The 21,303-nt window shown below is 44.6% G+C and overlaps 1 pseudogene; it reads right to left on the minus strand.

Annotated features, from left to right (window-relative positions):
* Positions 1-18,578: 18,578 nt before the first annotated feature.
* Positions 18,579-19,700, minus strand: LOC150018157 (L-lactate dehydrogenase A chain-like; annotated as a pseudogene).
* Between the last annotated feature and the right edge of the window lie 1,603 nt (positions 19,701-21,303).

The raw sequence follows: 21,303 nt of genomic DNA on the forward strand, positions 1-21,303 counted from the left end.
GTGAGGGCGGAATTCACACACAGCAAACAATAGCTGATTGAACAATGCCCTCTGTGGTCTGTGCCAGGGGAGTGGTGCAAATGATGATTGCCACAGGGGTGTAAACAGAACAGGCAGAGGTGCCAAACCAACTTTGTAATAAATGAAAAAAAAAAATCAATCATCATCATGTGTTGCCCCTTAATGCCAGGTATTGGGCAATAGAACATTACTTCTCTCAAAGCACTTTTCTAGTCCTATATGTTCCAGAAACTTTCTTTTATTATTCATATAAACTCCTCCACCTGCTTGGGGCAGGGGAGGATGCAGCAAATTGTTTTTGTCCTTTTATCTATGCCACTTTATTTAATCTCCTCAATTCCAGTGAGGACTGTATAAATCTTTTTAATTAAGAGATGGGACTATGGAACCTCAGAGAACTCAAACTTTTCCCAAATCTCACAACCTATAGATAATTCAGTTTTCTCTGATGCTGAATGAATGTGGATTCTTATTTACCCATGCTTCCTCTCTGTCAAACTGTTACAGAATAGCAATTGGGGTTCCGCTGCCCGCAGCCACCCTCATAGGCAAAATTCCAGAGGCAAAGGTTTGGTGGTAAAGGAAAGGACTCTTTCTTCAAAAGCAGTCACTTAAGCCCTGGCGGGTGTGGCTCAGTGGATTGAGCACTGGCCTGTAAACCAAAGAGTTGCTGGTTTGATTCCTAGTCAGGACACATGCTTGGGTTGCAGGCCAAGTCCCAGGTGGGGGCACTCGAGAGGTAACCACACATTGTTTCTCTCCCTCTCTTTCTCCCTCCCTTCCCCTCTCTCTAAAAATAAATAAATAAAATTTAAAAAAAAGAAAAGAAAAGCAGTCACTTAAGCCTATCAAGTCACAGCTTAAATCACTTAAACCTGTCAATAGTCTTGAAGTTATCATGGAATTTATCTGCATGTGGCTGGTTGGTTGCTTGGCCTTTATAACTACTTGTCTGCTAATTGAAGGACTTTTCCTTGTCCTGGACATGTGAATGACTGTTCTTACTGTGTGTTGCCTACTCAGACCACAGCCTTGCTGATCATTTGGGTCTGTACAGACAACCAAACATGAAAACTTGGGCAGCGGAGTCTGCTTTCAAATTGAGGATATCCAGATAGATAGTTTATACTTATGAAACACAGATATTTTCAAAGTCCCGTGTTATGAGTGTGTATTATTCTGACCAACCAGCATTCCTTCCTTCTTCTAGAAATAGAACTTCTCCAGGCCTGATCGGTGTGGCTCAGTTGGTTGGGTCTTGGCCCACAAAGTGAAAGGTCGCTGGTTCGATTCTGGGTCAGTGCTCATGCCTGGGTTGCAGGTTTGTCCCTGGTCAGGGTGCATGTGAGAGGCAACTGGACAATATTTCTCTCTAACATTGATGTTTCTCTCCCTCTCTTTCTCCCTCCCTTCCCCTCTCTCTAAAAATAATAAATAAAATCTTAAAAAAAAAAAAAAAGAAGTAGACCTTTTCTGTTTGGAGACCTTTGATGCCCTCACTCCAATATGGTTTTAGGGGAGACTGACATTCTCCACCTTGGCCATAGAAGTGGTCCAGGGAATGGGCACATGACCCAGACCAGATCAATCAGAATAGTTCCCTGGGATTTTCTGAACTGGAGTTGAGGAAAGTTTTTCTCTGAGGGCAATGCAGGGAAGATTAAGAACCTGAATCTTTTGGGAGCACAGGTCAATCTTTGGAGAGAAAGTCAGTTTTGGAGGATGAGGCTGACATGCAGAGAGAGGCAGAGATTAGAAAGAGAGCGAGATCACCTGAGTGATGGAGCGCTGATAGAGTCCATGTCCGGGGCCTCATTCCAGATCCCACGTCACCTCCTGGTTAGATGAACCCCCAAATGTCTCCTTGTTGCCCAAGATAGTCAAAGCTGTCCTCCTATCAGTGGTATCCCCTTGGAGACACAGGCAGAGTGCACCTCACCCAGCTGTGTAGCACAGTGGAATTCTGTGCAGCACCTTGCACAGTGTGTGAACTCAGCCACTGTTGGATGCATTGAATATTTATGCCTTGAAATATCTATTAAGTAGATATACCTAAAAGAAATCAATTTGATTAATATGTATTAGTCACAACCTGGATTTCTAGTCCTTTAAGTTTAAAAGGGAACCTAACATTTATGGGACTTGTTACAGAAACTTTGAATATGTACTTTCATTTAACTCTTTAAGGTAAGTTTTACCTCCATTTTTATAGATTAGGGAATTGACAACAAAGAGGTGAAGTACATGCCCGTGAACCAGACCCGAGCTGCCCGCCACACCACTGGAGCCTGCGCTATTTTATGGGCTTTATTCTTGAGTGCCATTTTGCACTATAGAGACTGAACATGAAACAGTACGCAGCCCATGCTCCTTTAGAGTTCAGGTTCTGGGTGTGATTCAGGTCACCCTACCTGATGCTGTGTTATACTGACTGGGGAACTGAATCAATTCCATAGGGTGAGAAGTGTGCACAGCGCATCCGTGTTGATGGGGCAGGTCATGGCTGACGCATGGCAGTTCCAGAGCCAGCGGGTGCACTTCCCCACTTTAGTGGCAGTGACTTCCTGATCATGGTGGGAACAGTAGCTTCCTTGAGACCCAGATCCACAGTGTAGTTTTGGGTGTCATTCCTAGAAGCTCAACCTGGAGTCTGATTCTTCAATTCTGCCATTGACTCTTTCAGTAAGTGAACATTGACCATTAGATTATGTCCGCAAAGACCTAGGGGCATCGCAGTTAAGATTCAGGGGAGCAAGATGGGTTCATTTCATGTATCCATCTCTATATGCTTTCATTTTCTTCTTCCCTTTGGTAGTGGAGACAGAATCTGAGGATCCTCGTCTACGCTTCTGGACCCTATTCAGTACCATAGAGTTCAATACCTGCTCACTTCCAACTGCCGTCTGCCTGGGAGGATCATAGTCATTGCTGAATCTGATTCAGAGTCACACAGACAAAGAACCAGCATAATTATGACCTCCTGCTGTACTGATGTAACTGTGAGAAAATGGTCTGGACCTTCCCTTAGATTGATACATATGTTATTGTGGAACTTTTTTTTCTTTATATCAGGGTCAAGTGAAGGTATGTGTCTTTCATTTATATCCTTGAAATAACTTTTAGATGATAATTTTCCCTAGCATAATCACAGCTTGGTTTCACATCCTCACAACTGAATATTTTTCTTTTCTTTTGGGAGATGGTGACTTGGAATCATAGAGAAATATTAATCATTTGATGTAGTTTTCTTGATTAAAAGAATTATAAATGGTTATTTGAAAAGTCCAAGGAAGGCTCATTCTTGGATTAATATCAGATAAAACTTGTGTCTCTAATTCATCTTACAGAGCAATGGACTATTCTTTAAAAGTTCAAACACAGTAAAATAAAAAGAATGAGAATAATGCTGTTAGCCTCAACTTGCAAATGTCTCAGGAAAGGGGCTGTCCAATCATTAGAGTAAGAAGGATTTCCTTACTAATCTCCATATAGTGTAATTTTGGCAGCCTCAAGAAAGACCCACACATCCAAGGTTATTCCTCTCCCCTGGTTCACAAATGGCTTTGAGTTTATCTCGGAAGGCGTTATGGTTAATTTTACATGTCTTAACTGGGCCGTTGGGTGCGCAGACATTTGATCAAACATTACTCTGGGTGTTTCTGTGAGGGTGTTTCTGGATGATAATAACATTTGAATTGGTAATGTAGGTGCATCTCGTCCAATCAGTTAAAGGCCTCAAGAGAACAAAAAGTGTGACCCTCTCCTGAGAAAGAGAGAATGCTCTTGCGTGACCTCCTTCAAGCTGGGACATTTACTTTTTTTTTTTTTTTTTTCCTGCTTTCAAACTGAAACATCTGTTATTACTGGGTTTTGAGCCTGCCAGCATTCCGACTGGAACCACACCATTGGCTCTCTTGGGTCTCCAGCTTGATGACTCACCCTGCAGATCTTGCGACTTCTCAGCGTCCATAATTGTGTGAGCCAGTTCTTTATGATGTATATAAACAATATGAATGCTTATATAATATATGAAATATAATATATAATATATATTAATCTTATTGGTTCTCTAGAGGACCCTAACACAGAAGGGACTCCCCCCCCAATACCCGCATCTCCCAGAGGGGAAGTAGGACTCATCTGCACACTAAGGAGTGACTGATCGCTCTGATTTCATGTCTCCCTCCCTCCCTCCCTCTCTCTGTGCTTTAATTCACAAATATGTTGGAGCAGATATTATTCTCAACAATGCACTTATTTTTTCCCCCAAAGGAAACTAGGTAATAGGTGTTTTTTGTTTGTTTTGTTTTTTAAAAAAGAGATGGTTATCCTGATGTTGTTATCTTGATAATTACAAATTACTTAACACCTGAAAAAAGTAGCCGCCCAAGGGAGGGGAGGGATCCACTTGAAGGTGGTTATCACAGGGCATTTGCTCCCTGCCCTGCACATTCTTCTCTACCAACCAACTCCTGACTTCAAGCCTCTCACATACCCCTGGCTGCATAACTCCCATCCCTCATTCTGGGTGTGGTGTGACCTCCACAGGAAGCCTCTCTTGGCCCATAGAGTTGGGTTGGGTGCCTGTATCAGACACTGATGCTCCATCAGATCCCCTGGGATCCCTCTCCTATTTCTCTGTACCCCTCCATGGCTTCCTTCTGTTTCCCTCTTGGAATGTTTTTGCTTCTTGCAGCTGACACCTGCAGTTCTTCTCCAGGCAGGTCTCCTGGCAGTGGCAGGTATAGTGTGTGGGGAGGTTTGTGCCTGTCCTCACAGTAGTCTCTAGCTCATGACCAGCAGGGTGGGAGTCTGAAAGCCCAGCTTCTTCCTTCCTGTTAGAACACATTCTGAGACCTGGCTTAAACTCCAGAGCCCTCCTTTGGGGTCAGCCTGAAACCACTCTCAGTGGGACATACACCTCCAATCTCACCGTTTTGGAGCTTCTTCCCCTACCCTATCCTGCTTTCCCACTTTCTTTCTGGTTTCTCCTGGGAGCACTATTTGAAAAATTGCTTATGCCTCAATCTATCAGGGGGCCAAATCTATGATGCGCTTCCGTGGCCCCGTGGGCATGCCCCTATTATAGTACTGGTCACGAGGAGTTGTAATTCCCTATCCTCCAGGCAGCACCTGCCACTGGACTGGGAGCACTCTGAACACAGGGACTGTTTTGTCCACAGCAATATCTCAGCCAACTCAGGACCTGCCGATGGACTCAATGTGAACTCGTGAATGAATGAATGAGCAACGAACTCCAGCTATCAGAACCAATCCCAATGGAAGGTTGAGCCTGGGAAAATATCTGGGCACCTCTAGGGAAGTGCAGGTCCTAAACAAAAACTGAACTGAATGCTTTCCTGAAAATGGAGTGAGAGGGAACACCAGCCACTGGGCCTAGGACTAAATAACCACTTCTTCCTTGTGCTCTCCTGTGCATCTTCACTTACATTGGTTATGGATTTCATTTTCCAATAGGCCTTCCTCTTAGAAATGTGCATATGTTCTATCTACCTCTGTCTTCATTTTTAATTCCTCTGCAGCATCTGCCTGCAGACTCTTGGATTCCACCACAGGGTCTACATTCATCTCTTAGCTTCTGTCTCACTTTGGCTACTGACCTGCCTTAGCATTCCACCTGATCCTTACATCTGCCTCATTAGGTCTGCTGACTGCTGTTCTCAGAGGTCCCCAGTCTCCAAGTAGTCCCCATCAGCTGCTTTCCAGATGGCAGGACCCAAGATGTTAGATTCTAATCACAACACCCCCTGGCCCACATCTCTGTCCCCACCCAGTGCCAGCACAGTGTGGAATGTGGTTGTGACAGAGAAGTGCGATCTGTTACCACCACACCATCTCCAGCACGTCCAGGCAGGCCTGGGCAGGTCGCCAGGGGTTTTGTTGACATGAAGGGTGGCCCATTGGTTTCCCAGAAGAAACTGTGACGAAGCTTTGGAACTGACAGTTCGCCCAGATGGGACCTGAGCAGATTGGAAGGCCTTGCATGCTTCATTATTTGGGATTCAGGAAGTTGGTTGGCCATGAGCTGAATTTATCCTGAGGGAAGATACCAAGGCCCCCTTGTCCCATTTATTAGGGGTTGGGGTGAGGCACAGGGAGAAAAAGTCATATAAAAGATATGAAAGTACCTGAGAGAAAGAGGGCCCTGCCAGAAGTGAGGCCCACAGCTCAGGAAGAGAGCCCTCAAAGCATATCTAGGAGGAGAGAGAGATTGGAAAGGGCTGTTTGGTTGTAGAGAAAAGGTGCCAAAATATCAAGGACTGAAAAAAAAAAAAAAGCTTGAAAATGAACTTTGTGAACTTATGTTCCTTTCCCCTTGAAAGGTGGCAAACGCCATCCTTTCATCAAACGTTCACAGGTAGGCTATGAGTACTTGGGAGTCAGGTGGTGTAGGAAATGATGGTGACCTTGGCTGAGCAGTAGAGGGCAGAGGAGCCGTTAATGATTTACAGCCAGGAGGCCTGGGGATTCCTTCTGCAGCCACTCAGGGCAGATCACAGTACTGGCAGCTCCAGAAGGAACTGCAAAGATGAAAAGGCTCATGCAAGATGATCCCAGGAGGAAGATCTGGGCAAACAAGTCTGGTTTCAAGTTCTCTTTCGTTATCTCTACCACACTGCCCATTTCAGATCCTCATCTCTCACACCTGCACAGTTGTTAGAGACGCCAAACAAATCTCCTCTCCTTTCTCCTTCCTCCTCCTTTCTTTCAACAAATATGTATTGAGTGTCTTCCTTGCACCAGGCACTAGGGAACCAGCAGTGAAACAAAAGGTCAAAATCTCTGCCCTTGTGGAGCTTGCATTCTAGAAGGAGTACACAGACACACACTTAGCACGTCAGAGAATAATAAGCCAAGGAGAAAAGGGAAAAAGGGAGCTCTGGTAATAATGGGGAGTTGGGGGTGGGGGCATTGGGGAGGGGTTGTAATGTTAAAGACAGAGGTCAGAGAAGGCCCTGAATTTGAAATATTTATTAAGCTTCTTCTCAATGCCAGCCATTGTGCTAGCCACTGTCTTGGGAGTCAATTCTAAATAAAAGGATGTGATTTTGATTAAAGCTTACAGTCTAGTTCCTTTTCTGCACAACTTGAATCTTTCCTTAATATGGCTACCCCGGCGATCTTCCTGCAACTTGAGACCATCACATCACTACCCTGCTTAAAACACTTCAGTCACATTGTAATGCCTCGAGGATCAAACTCTGGCTGCCAAGCAGTGTTAAGCCCCTTAACCCCTATCCCACTCACAGGCCAGTCCAGTGTCCGGTCATGGGCATCTTCCCCTCTAGCTAGGTAGCCACACGGTCCAAGTGGCCTGAAATAGCCCTGGTTTATGCTGTCATTCTGCCATCACTGTTAATAGTGTGCTGCTTTACTTTCAAAAATGTCTCATTTTATAAACTATATAGTCCCATTCTGGGTAATACCCATCCAATGCTTCAGCTATACAAAATACCACTGTTCTTCCAAGACACGCCTTACTTCCAGCTCAGCACTTTGCTCACGGTCTCCCCTCAGCTTAGGTTACCATTTCCTGCCTTACTCATCTGATGAAATTCTCTTCATCATTAAAAACCAACTAAAATGTTGCTGTCTCTCCGTTTTCTGGTTTGTCTCACCACCTGCACTGCTCTACTCCACAGCATTATCTGTTCCCTCCATGCCATCCTTCCTCCAGTACCGTGTGCTGTTCGCCTTTGTCTGGTGTGGTCTCCCCTCCGCCCTGGGAGGCCCGAGCCCTGCCCCGCCTCGTGTCCCCATGGCAGGTTCTCAGTAAGTATTGATTAGGTTGCCTGCAAAGAGGTTGTGCTCTAGCTGCAAATACGATGGCTTAAAGTGTTAAATGCTTTCAAGGAAGCTGCTGAAACTTGAAGACAGGATCTACCATGCGTTTATGCCCCCTCCCCCAATCTGTCACATAATTTCTTCAACACAGAGTGAAGTCTGTGCCTCAACAGTGGCTCTCTTGTTGATCGGCACCTTAATTTTCTGGCTCACAGGTGCTCACTCACCTGTGCTCCATAATGGCTCACCCTTCCAGCTCCCCAGCCTCCTCGGGGAAAGCCGTTGTGACACGTGCCTTAGCCCTGGGTCTTGGGTCAGGGGAGCAAAGGAGGATATTCTCAGCCCAACAACTGGCGTAGAATGGGAGTGAGATGTGGGGTCAAGAGTGGGAGCAAGGCAAAAGCATCCCTTATTCAAAACTCACATGAGAACTTTCTAAAAAGGGAACTGTCCAAGGGGAAAGTTTTGGTATCAGCAGCCATTTTTCAAGCAGCTGGCAAAGACATGAGCAATTTTATGTTTATCAGTCCTGAGAACAAAGAGGACTATGGAGGACATTTAACTAAAGACTTTAAATTCAGGACACCAATGGTTAGAAGAGGGGGGTATGAGGCAATGGAACGAGCACAAACTATGATATTTAAATCCTAGCCTACGATTCCTTCAGGTGTTGTTTTACTCATTCCTGTTCAGTCATATTTACACAGTGAACATGGAGTGCCTACCTCAGACAGGGCGCTGTGTGAGGCATTCAAAATACGATGGCGAGTCGAACAAGAGACCCCATCCATACTGTCTAGTAAGGCAGTCAGAAGATAATCAAATGCCCATTTTAAGTGGTGGTAAGTGCTCTGAAGGAAGTGTACACAGGCTTCTGTGTATAACAGTGCTGGGGAGCAAGTCCAGGCTTACCCGGGGGAAGAGACGGGTGAGTTGTGAGCTGAAGGATGAATAGGAGTGGACTGAGGCCTGGGCGGGGCCAGGGAGAAGGGCCTGCCGCGGCTCTCCAGGTGGAGGTGATCGCACGTGGGAAGGTCTAGGACCAGAGAAGCATGGCACACAGAATTGGTTTAGGAACCAGAGGGTGATGGGAAAGGAGGACAAGATGAGGCTGAAGAGAGAGGAGGGGACAGATGATGCAGACTGCATTGGTGACCATAGGGCTTGTGCCAAGAGCATGGGATGACAATGGAGGATTTGTAGCATTGGGGTGGGGTGGGGTTGGGGGATGGGTAATGTAGGAGTCACCTGGTCAGATATGCACTTTGAAAACTTCATTTTAGCTTCAGGTAAAAAGATTTCTAAGTGGAGAAATCCTTTAGAAATCCATTGCCAGAATCCAGGTCAGAAATGGGTGAAGTTTGGACTAAGTAAGGAGCAATGAGACTTCCCATAACCTCTCTGAGTCTCAGTGTGGAATCCTATAAAGGAGGTAGTAAGACAAAGCTTAGGGTGAGTAAATAGGCAAAGTGGTTCACTGGAAGTGCTCAGTAGGTATGTGGTCTCCCTTCCTCCTGACATGAGGCAGGCTGCTTGGCCAAAGCTCCTGGGCCTTTTCGGCTCTGCTTTTTGAGATGATTTTTGTTTTGTTCATAGGAGCAACCTTGTGTTTGTGCAGGGAAATGGGGACAGGAAGCAGCCGAGGACACATTGTAGAAAAGTTCCTTTCCAAAATATTTTTGAGGTGTAAAATAATATAGATCCCAGGAGCATCTCTCTTCTCTTCCCCTCTCTCTCTCTCTCTCTCACTCCCCCCTATCCCCACCCGACATACACACACCAGTGTGAGGTTCCTTAAATAAAAAATGACATTAGTCCTGGCTCACTATAAGGAAGACAAGTGCCCTGGCCAGGAAGGCTGTCGACTCTGGAAAGTGTTGTTATAGCTGAGGCTTCCTTGGAAACCCCTTCCTGTGTCTTGCAGCCAATCCAGTAATGAAAGTTGCATAGGACTGTGATCGGGTAACCCAGATAAAGGCCTCTTGTGTTTATCCCGGTGTGTGCAGTATCACATAACATGCTCTTCCAGTGAAATAAAGAGTGGCCATCCTCCAGCTCAGAAGGCATCCCCCCATTTCATGTGGATGGCTGGAACAAAGGTGTCAGCCCTGGTTACTTTACAAAGTGCACAGCTGAGAGAGACTCACACATGTGCACTATTCAGATGGTACTACTGTAAGCACAGTCAGAGATGCTTCTGGCTGAGAGGAAAACGTAATTTCACTATTTTCTCCTGTGGAAGAGACAACCAGTGAAGGAAAGTTCACTTTGAAGCACTGAAAGTAAAGCATTCATTCCTGAAGATGAATCTGGGCAAGGACATTTTGCCAAACTTACTGTAACATAAAATGATTCCTGCCTTAAAAGCCTGCAGTCAAGAAGATCACACTTTCTTTTTCCAGATAATGATGGCATTAACCCCCACAACTGGATTGTCAATAAATAGCTTCCCTCCAAGTGTCCCTTGGTCATTTCAGAGTTCCCCATGTCCCAGTCCAGTTTCTGGGCAGCAGACGCCCTGGGCTAAGCCCCGCCTCCTCCCCTCCGGGTAGGCCGCCCACTCCTCCAGAGCGTCCCCGCTCTTCCAGCCTGCCAGGAGGGTGGCAACGACTCCACCGAAGGGCTTCTCCATGAAAAAGGGACCTATTGGTCAGGAAATATTGGAGGGTTCTGAGCAGAGCAAATGCTTTCTTCACATTTATTAAGATCCCATTGCTGCTGTGTTCAAAACAAACTGTAGGGGGCGAGAAGGGCCGCAGGGAGACCTGTTAAGAACCTACTGATTGCAGGTGAGAGATGATGGGGTTTGCACCTGGGTAGTGGCAGTGGAAGTGATGGCATGTGGTTGTATTCTGGGTATATTTTAAATACACAGTATTGCCTAATTGGAAAGAGAAAAAAAGGAGTCCAGGATAACTCCAAGATCCTTGGTTGAGAACTAACATGCACGGAGCTGCCATCAATTGACATCATAGTCCCTGAGAAGAAAATTTAGCTCCATCTATATTGCTTGCCCGAATGAGCCATAAATTATCACCTACTAGTTTTTCAGTCCAATACTGGGCATAATAAAGGCTGTTTTTTCATCTCATTTATTGAAGATTATACTTATTGCAGCAAACACATTAGAAGTCACATGTCAAGCCAAAAGAGAAAACTTTCAATATATCATTTTAAAGTATCAATTTGAGGAGCAAAATTTTTATCATAACCTAATAACTATAAAAATAAATTATTAGACTTACGGCCAAGATGGAGACTTAGACTGACATGCTCGGTTTCCCTCTACAACCAAAAAGGAATACAACTACCTCAAAACAAAAGATAACCAGAAATTCCAGAAAATAAAACTACATGAAAGCCCAACATATGAATTTATAAACCAGCGGTGCCCGTCTGGATGGGTAGGAGGGGAGAAAAATGGCGGTCCTGTCTGTGGTAGCAGCGGGCATAGCGGCAGGACTGCGAGAAATGCCAGGGGAGCAATCCCGGCTGCAGTCGAGACCCCGCAGCTCATGATCCCAATGCTGGGGAAGGCAATCCCCCCATTGCCTTGGATGGTGAGGCCCAGAGGGTGGGGGAAAGGATCCTGGTCTCTCAGCGGAGAGTGGCGGTGGGAATCCATCTTGGACACCGGCCCCTACACAAAGCACCACAGTGCAGCGAAAAAGATTGCCGGTCGCCAGGCAGTGACGAGTGCACGGGGCTCCGCCCCGTATAGCCCACCCAGGAAGCAAAGCTAAACACAAGTCTGTTGGAATGAAGCAGACAACGATTGAAATCTGGTGACGCAGCTCACCAGGCAGCAGATGAGGAACCTGACAGACAAACAAATAGAAAACCTTTCTGAGGCTGAGTTCAGAGTTATAGTTATAAGGTGGCTTAGAGAATTAACAAAAGATTTGGAACAAGACAGGGAAGGAATAAAAGCTACTCAAACTGAAACGAACGAAAACGCGTACTAGCCAAGTGGTGAGGAAATAAAATCCAGATATCAAATCAACAAGCTGGAACTTAGGGAAGGAACAAACAGTCAACCAGTGCAGAAAGAGGAAACGAAAAGAAAAGAAAGTGAGGAGAGGCTCAGAAACCTCTGGGACAGCTATAAGCGATCGAACATTTGAATAATAGGATTGCCAGAGGGTGAAGAAGAAATACTAGAAATTGAAAAATTATGTGAAAAAATAATGAAGCAGAAATTCCCAAACTTGGGGAAGGCAATAGACTTACAGGTCCAGGAAGCACAGAGAGTTCCAGAAAAACTGGACCCAGGGAGAACCACTCCAAGACACATTATAATCAAATTGTCAAAAATTAAAGATAAAGAGAGAATCTTAAAAGCAGCAAGAGAGAAGAAAAGAATCATGTACAAAAGAGTCCCAATTAGACTATCAGCTGATTTCTCAAAGGATACCCTGCAGGCAAGAAGGGACTGGCAAGAAATATTCAAAGTAATGAAAATCAAAAACCTTACAGCCACAAATACTCTACCCAGCAAAACTGTCATTCAGAATAGAAGGGCAGAGAAAGTGCTTCCAGGACAAAGTAAAACTGAAGGAGTTCATTAGATCCAAATCACTATTACATGAGATGTTAAAGAGACTGGTTTAGAAGAAGGAGGATGTGGGCTGGGTTGCGGGGAGCAAAGGGGGAAAAATGGGACAACTGTAATTGAAAAATCAAAAACTAAAATTAAAAAAAAAGAAGAAGAAGAAGGAGGATCAAAACCAGGAACATTAAAATGAAAACTGTATCACAACCACCAACAACAGACGCTAGGGAATCGAAACAAAGGCAATGAGAGTGGAAAAAAGAACTATAGGTATGGGGAATATATTGGGGGGAGATCAGCAGGGAGGGGGAAGGGGGAAAGGGAGGGATATGGTACAGGAATTAAGAAGCATAGTAGAAGGGAACGGAGTAGACAGGAAGAGGTTGAGAAGAACTATATGCACAACTAATGGACATGGACTAAAAGAGGGGGACAACTGGAGGGAGGGGGGCCACCAGGTGGAGGGGAGCAGAGGGAAAAGAAATTGGGACAACCGAAACAGCATAATCAATAAAACATATTAAAAAAAAAAAAAGAATAGAACAAATAAATAAATAATTAATTGAAAGATGAGGGAAAATCTTTACTTATGAATTAAGAATAATGTACCTAGTCTTTGGTTCAATGAGAACACTAGAAGAGAAATTTTTATTGCTGAAAAGAAACAAAAGAAACAGAAACACAAAACTAAAAACCAATGACCCAGCAAAGATTATCCTCAGAGGAAATTTATGGCCTATAACTGTCTTACAATTAGAGAAGAAAGATAAAAAAGTAAGGAAAGTAAGGACTTGCGTTAAGGAACTAGTGAAGCAACACTAAACCAAAGGAAATAGAAAGAGGAGATTTATAAAGATTAAAGGTAAACTTAATTAAGTATTAGTTAATTAAAATTTAATTTATTGACTCATTAAAATGTAACCATAACATTCATTTAAATGCTTAAATAAACCTAAGAGCTAGTTGCTTAAAACAGCTAAATCCTTAAGAAACCTAGATAAGTAACAAAGAGAGACAACAAAACAGGGAAATTCAACTCTGTGGCAATAAATTCAAGAATTTAGAGAGGAAAGATGACTTCCTGGCATAGTACCAGTTATTAACATTGACTGAAGAAGAGAGAAACTCGACCAGACCAATTACTATTGTTTTAAAAGTTGATTAATGCCCTGGCTGGTGTGGTTAAGTGGATTGAACCCCGGCCTATGAACCAAAAGGTCGTGGGATCGATTCCTGGTCAGGGCACATGCCTGGGTTGTGGGCCAGATCCCCAGTTGGTGGAGTGCAAGAAGCAACCAATTGATGTAGCTCTCACGTATCAATGTTTCTCTCCCTCCCTCCTTCTCTCTGAAAAAAAAAAAAGGTTGATTAAAGATGTGCAATTCAAAACGTCCTCAGAACCAGATGGGTTCACAGCTTGGTAACAAAACATTGTTTGCTCCCTTGCCCTCTTTTATAACCCAGCCACTGCACTTGGTTCTACTGTGAATAATTGTTACATAGTCATATTATTTGAATTGTATTTATTAGTTTTCTAGTTTAGAAATCAACCTATTGACCAAGAAAACTCAATTATGACTGTATATAATATTCAAATGTTATGAATACCTTAACGTGTTAAAATATGGTTAACAAAAATAGGATGATGTAAGGGGAGAAGTAAATGGAAGTATAAGTGCATTTAATAGAAAGTAAGTGTATAAATATGTATAAATTTGATAGAACAAGATACAGAAGCTTAAGTATATTATTTAATGATAATCATCAGAAGAACTCAGATTAAGACTATCACTTACAAAGATCAAGAAAGGAGAGAAGGAATGGAAAAAGAAAGCAGGAGGTGGACTAAGTATTCTGATTTCACTATATTTCCTATTGAGAAGTTGATAGATACTGTCTAAGATGGATAAAAACTAAAGACCTAAGTACGGAAGTTAAGGCTAGGGTGGTAGCCACCAGAAGAGCTCAAAATAGAAACAGTGTAAAGAAAGCAGTCATTTCTGGCAAGTGTTACCTGGGTGTAAAATAGATAGAGTACTTTAATTTTATTTTTTCACTCTTATGTTCTGCTTGTATTTTATTAATTCTTATAAGTGGCGTAATTCATATATGCACACAAAAAATAGAGCCAACACAATAGGGTACCCCTTTGGGGGAAGGGAAGAGAGAAAAGCCCCTGGCTGCAGCATGGCCAAGGAGGAAAAGTCATGGGAAGACAACTGATGAGCAGTTTTCAGTCGTTCATGGAGGGGTGTGTCCAGTGAGTCACCCTTCACCACTCCCACACAGTCTGCTTTGCTCCCAGATGGATCTGTGGTCCTCAAGAGCTCCTGCCTTAGGCACTCAGGTGGGCTCAGGGGGGACGCAGACAGCACATGTGGATTCCGGATTGGCACGGCATAGAAAAGGTGACTTCTGAGTTATATGGTGAAGGTTGAGTAGAAACTTGCCAAAAGAGGCAAAGCCTTCCTGGCACTGGAAGAAGAAAGGGGCCTGATAGGAGGAGGCTTGTTCTTGAAATGGTGGGTGGTTGGTGTGGCTAGACGAGAGGCTGGATGGGGCGGGGAGATTGGCAGGAAGTAATGCTAGAATGGTACTCTGAGGCAGGTCATGAGACACACATACGCAAGTGAAGAGCGTGGGCATTAGCCCATGGGTGGTGAAGCAACAATGGAGGGCCAGGAGTGGGAAAATGGTTTGATCAGCTTTGTGTTTTAGAAAGGTCACTATAATTTCTGATACTTATTAAGGGAACAATTAATATTAGCTGTTATTACTAATATTATTTCAATGGAGTCTTATTATCTTGAGGTGAGAGAGATGGCATACAGAAGTTTCTACATGTGAAGGGAAGCCTGGAGGGACATGGCAGGGACTTCTGTTTGGAATTTTGATACAAAAGTAATGTTGATCATCGACGAAAGTCCTGCTTTAGGGCAATATACTACGGCCATTTTGTCCTGAGATATGCCTGCTGGCACCACTGATCAGGGCTGCGAGTGGGAGAGGGCACAGCAACAGCAGGAATTCTATAACCAGGAGGAACTGCCTTCATAGAATGAGGTGTCAGCCACCCCCACACCCAGCTAAAGGGTCTGATCCCCGCTAGCCTAACCTTAGCCTTGGGTTTTAAATCTTGTTGGCCCAACACAGCTGGCAGCAGCTGTCCTCTTATTTCCTGGGCCTTCTCTCTACTGATACTCCCTCCCACTAGACCAGTCTCAGCTGAAAGGCACCAAGAGTCACCACCATCTGTGAGATAGGCCTATTCAATATCCTTTTTAACAGATCAAGGCCAGGTTTTGTTTTGTTTTGTTAATTGCATGCCAAGCTGTCACCTAGAGCTTAGTGAAGGGTATGAACATACCTATAAATTATCCAGTATTCAAAGGCGATTTTGCTGTTCCTACCAGGAGCCTCTTTATGCTCAAATGAGCATGCAGTATTTTGCGAAGGTAAGCATTCCCAGGGAGCTGCTAATTATTTGAAACTAAAGTTCTTGGGTGACTGCAAACAGCAATTGATAGATCCCAGGAATGGTTCACTGTTGAACATGAATCTATAGTTGATGTGGAACTCACTTGGGAACTATTTGAAAAAGAAAGAGAGATCCATTAAGAGCAACCGATTGGATGTTCTACGGTTCTTAAGTGGCTCATGTGACAGCAACAATGAGATTTCAAGAAACCCCCAGGGATTTTTGTCTCTCTGACGGAAGGCACAGTTGCCCATGGGCAGCACTGTTGTAACGGAGGTAGTGTGGGGGCAGCATTGAGTCACAGCTATTTAAGGAGTGGAACCTGCAATGAAATTGTTCTGGGGTGTGAGAGAAGGGACATTTAATCTCAGATCCACCTCCTCTTCCTCTTTCTCTACTCCTTGCAGCTGGACTGCTGATGGTTCTAACTTCAAGGTCAAGCGTGTTCTGAATTCTGAGCCAATCTCTACAGGCAAAGGCAGGGACTTTCAGTCATTCATCTTTTTATCTTTTCCTTTATTCATCACACACACACACAGTGACAGGCATTGTTCAAGGCATAAAGGGATAAGGGAATATAGAAGGCATGACTTTTCCCACAAAGTAGCTCCCCACCTCCGGCTAGAAATGGACACATAAATCACACTAATCTTCAATTTGTTCTTCAGGTCCTGCCCTGCCCGAGAGTCAGTCTCTGCTTGACTCTGACTTGCTCCACAAACTCTGCCCCGATACGCTCCTCCTTCCAGCCCTATGCTACCAGGAAGCGATAGTGCCTCGTGCCTAGCTTCCGAGTTATAGGACTGTCTCATACATAGTGAAGTGAAAAAGAAAGAGGAAAGTCAGAAGAATGAAGTAGGTAGGACCTCCTGAGAAGGCAAGGCAGTCAAGAGTAGATGCAGGCAGGGCTGGAACATTTGACGGGACAGGAGGAAAGGGGCAACATTGTAAGGTTTGCCCATGTCTGTATGGCTGTTCCCTAAAGCTTAAATTTTTAGCTTTGTCATAAAGAAAGGAAGTTTGGCATGATTCCCAATATTTTATAGTGGTCAGGATCAGTGGTTTGAAGTCAGGCCAACCTGAATTCAAGTCAGTACTTTTCATAAAACAGGTCCCCGCCCAGGCCCCACTTTCCTATCCTACACACACATGCACACACAAACACACCTTAAAGTGACTTCCTTACATTTTTCTAAGTGTTCCTCTGGTGCTGTGAAGGTCCCCTCATCTCAGATAGGATCTGCACAGGCCTTGTCCTTGTTTCTCCCTTTGGGGGCTGTCTGTCCCCTTTCCCCTTCCCAGGAAAGCAGCCTGGCTATCCAATTCCTTCTGCTGGGTTGCATGGTATTTCTCTCACATGAGATTAAGCTGCCCGAACAGTAATGACATGCTGAATTTGGTCCCCTCACTCCTGTACTCATCAGAGAAGGAAAACTCTGACTCCAAAAAACCTCCGCTGCCTTGCGGCATACCTCTTCAGGGGAAAGGCTAAGGGAGTAAACCCCGACAGAAAATCCGGAGCCGGAGTCCCTAAGGCGGTTTGACGTTGTAGTCAACACCGGCAACTCCTGCGGCGCACCTGAAGCCAAGCTGTATTGACTCCGTCTTTCCCTTGGATCCTTCAGCTGCGAAGAGAGGGGGGGTCTGCTGCATGGGCAACAGCAGACCCTCCATATCACCCTGCCCAGGCTCTGTAGCTTCAGCTTCACTGGAGAGGACACTCCAGCGTCATCACAAGATGTCGATTCAACACGGGAGGAGACAGATACCGTGTCACTCCCGAGTCGGACTGCACAGCCATTCTCGGCGGTGCAGATAGACTCTTAAGAAGCTACACCATCGTCTCTCGAGACGGACGGCTGCCGACGACGACGACGACTCCTGTACCACAAAAGGTCACTTCATGGCTCTGGCTACCAATGTCTACCCCTGGCCTTTGGGCTTGAGCTGTGTGTGTGCCTGTGCTTAGACTCCTGTGTCTGTGTTCTGACCACAGTGACGGCTCCAGGCTATAGACCCAGGAGGGATGGGGTGACGCAGACTTCCTTTACTTTGTGCACTCCTCCTCAGCAGTCTTCCATGTCTATCTCCTCTGGGTGGCTTTTGAGACTGATTGTCACTTTGCAAGATCAATCCGTCTTCCAACTGATGACGTCCTCTCCTTCCTGCAGCCAATGTGATGACATCTGCTTCCCTGGCTTGGCCTTGGACTGTGTTGGACCATATGCAGGCATTCCTGTACTGAAGGGACTTTGTCCTTATTGCTCTGTGATCAACCTCTCACCTATTGTATTTTTTCCTACTGTTCAAGGTTTATTTGGTGTTTTAGTTGGTATGACATTTGGACAGTTGGCTGCATTATTTATATGTAGACTCTTCATTTTACATTATATGGCAATGTACACTCGTCTGATTCATATGGTACACAAAATAAGATCCTTAAAAACAGTTATGCACAAGACATGCAATATTGCATTTATGTATTGGATCCCAGAATGTGATTAATTGGAGAAAAAAAGGTTGGACTAGGCACATTGGGTAAAGGAACCATAAGTTAATAGCACAGCGTGAACACACATCTAGTTTAAAGGGCAATTGTAGTATGTGCAACACTGGCAGTGGTGCCTTTGAGGAGGTGGAATGATTTCACACTAACCAGGTTAGGGCTACACAAGATAAGTACCTTCCAGCATCAGGATACAGATGCAGAGATTTATGGACCATTATCATTTCTATCTTCTATCTTTAGGAAATTGATGTTTTTAATCACAGATCAGATAAAAGGGACAATATGCACAATCTTCAACTAAAATCCTGTTGTAGCCAGACAGTGAGATGGTACGACATTAGAAGACGTTACAACTACAGCTCCTCTGGATCCCCTAAAGGGTATCTGCGCTCTTCTTCAAACGGGCCTCTTCCTCAGGTGTCAGAGTCACCTTCACATCTGAGATTCCATTCTGCCCCAAGATGCAAGGAACACTAAGGAAGACGTCTTCTTTTATTCCATAGAGACCCTTAATCATGGATGCACCTGCCTAAGATTCTTCTTTATACTTTCTGCTAAATCTGCCTCAGATAGTCCAATGGCCCAGGATGTGTAGCCTTTCAGTCGGATCACCTCATAAGCACTGTCAACCACCTGTTTGTGTGCTTCCTTCCACGGTTCCTTATCTGCATCAGTGCCTAAATCAGGGTGCAGATTCTTTAGGGAGATACCAGCCACATTCACCCCACTGCACACAGGCACACTAGAGTTTCTGTGCTCCCCAAGGACCCACACATGACAGATTAGTGGGTGAACTCTCAGCCTTTCCCCCATTAGGTAATGGAACCGGGCTGAATCCAGGTTGCAACCACTTCCAATAACACGGTTTTTGGGAAAGCCGCTTATCTTCCAAGCCACATAGGTCAAGACATGCACTGGGTTGGAAACAATGAACAATTTGCAGTTGGGACTGTATTTTACAACATTAGGAATGATGAATTTAAAGATGTTCACGTTACGCTGGACCAAATTCAGACGGCTTTCTCCCTCTTGATGCGCCCCAGCTGTGACAATAACCAGCTTGGAGTTTGCAGTCACATTATATAGTCTTTGCCAGAGACAATGTTTAGTGTTCTAAGGAAAAGGCTGCCATTATGGAGATCCATCATCACTCCCTTCAATTTGCCTTTCATGACATCAAGAAGAGCAAGTTTATCTGACCAGTTCTTCATTAAGGTACCGATGGCACAGACTGCGCCAACAGCACTAACTGCAATGACTGTAATCTTATTCTAGGGACATTTTTTTTTTTTTTCAAGAAGATTCACAATCAGCTGACCCTTGAGAACTGCCATACTGGACTTAGAACCAAAAGGAATTGGAGTGCACAGTGGGAGAGTATTGGTGGTGCGTGGCATTGGATCCGGACTTGGCAGCAGCTGCTCTGGTCCCTCACCTATCTTAAGAAAGTCTCATTTGGTTTTATGTTTCCTCTTTAGTTCTAGTTTATGCATTTGGATAAGAAGGTTCAGGGAAAGAAACAGAGATTTAAATAACCTAAGAAGTGACAGTTGTGAGAGAGAGAATGGATTTGTTAAGGAAACAGGGAACTAAATTTGTTTTCTTTGGAGAAGGCAAATGAGCGGCTAAATTCTTGCCTTCAAGTACAGGCAATATTTTTATGCAGGGGATATAGACAAATTATTCCTTATGTCTGAAAAGACTAACAAGAGGGGATGAAATTAAGCTAGAGCTGGAGAGGTTTCAGAATGATAAAGGATAACCGGCGAAAGGCTTCCCCCGGGAGGACATTGGAAGGGAAGTCGACAACCACTCACTCAACCAGTGTTCTCCTGAGAATTGTCAGGGTTTGGGGAAGGTGGGGTTTGCAGGTGTGATCCCAGCTGTTTTTATCCAGCTGTTTGCCTCAGCAGAAGTGTAACTGTTTAGCTGGTGACCCTGAAAGGGTAACGAGTCTCAACCCCAGGAGCAAATGGCTTTTCAGGGACCACCCTGAGCAGCAGAGAAGCCTTTCTGGACTGTGTGTTCCCCCTTCCCTGACTGTAAAAAGGGACCTTGCTTTTTGCTCTTTGGTGTCCAGGAAAAGTCATTGGGATTTATATGCAAGAATATGTTCTTTAGAGGATTCACCATCTGACCCAAGTTCACATCAGCCAACTTTCTGCTGTCCGTGTTCTGGGCCCACCGAATATTCCCACCACTTCTCGAACATACCCTGCTCTCTTTTCATGGCATCTCCTTTGCGTAAAATGTGTTTCCCTACCCTTTCTCATCTCTACTGTGGCCAATTCCTACTCATCTTTTAAGCCCAGCTTAAATGTCATTGCCTCTGTGGAAAGTTCCCCCACTGCCTCAAGCTGAGTCAGACTGAGCTGCATTTCTGTGTTGCTGAACTGCTTTCACCACACTGTTGTTTCCCCTCAGGACTGAGCTCAGGGTGGTTAGAAGTCATGTTTCAGTCAATCTTTCAGTTAGTCAGTCGATAAACAAATGATTGTTGGGTACCTGCTATGTCACAGGCACCATGCCAAGCACTGCAGACACAGGCATGAACAAGATGGACAGAATTACTTCCCATTTGGGTGGGATACTGATAGATAGAGAGAGAGTTACAATACACTTTGATAAGTAGAAGTCCTGTAGATTAAGAGAATGCAGAAATGTGTTCCTAGCAGAGGGACCAATATTTGTAAATGTTGTCAGCTAGGTAGGATGTGGTACATTTAAGGAAGAGAAATAAGCTCTTATTGCTGGAGTATAATACTGGCAAGAGGCTGGAAAGACATGGGGACAGAGAAGGAACCAGGGGCTGTGTTATCCTGTGCCTTTTGAGCCCTCAGGGAAGACTAAACTTCATCCTAAGAGCAAGGAGGAGCATCTGGAGGGTTTTGGGCAGGGAGGTACTACCTCAGATTTGAAAGATGATACTGGCTGCAT

The sequence above is a fragment of the Furipterus horrens genome, unplaced genomic scaffold (genome assembly GCF_987537825.1).
Source record: "Furipterus horrens unplaced genomic scaffold, mFurHor1.1.pri manual_scaffold_2, whole genome shotgun sequence".
NCBI lineage: Eukaryota > Metazoa > Chordata > Mammalia > Chiroptera > Furipteridae > Furipterus > Furipterus horrens.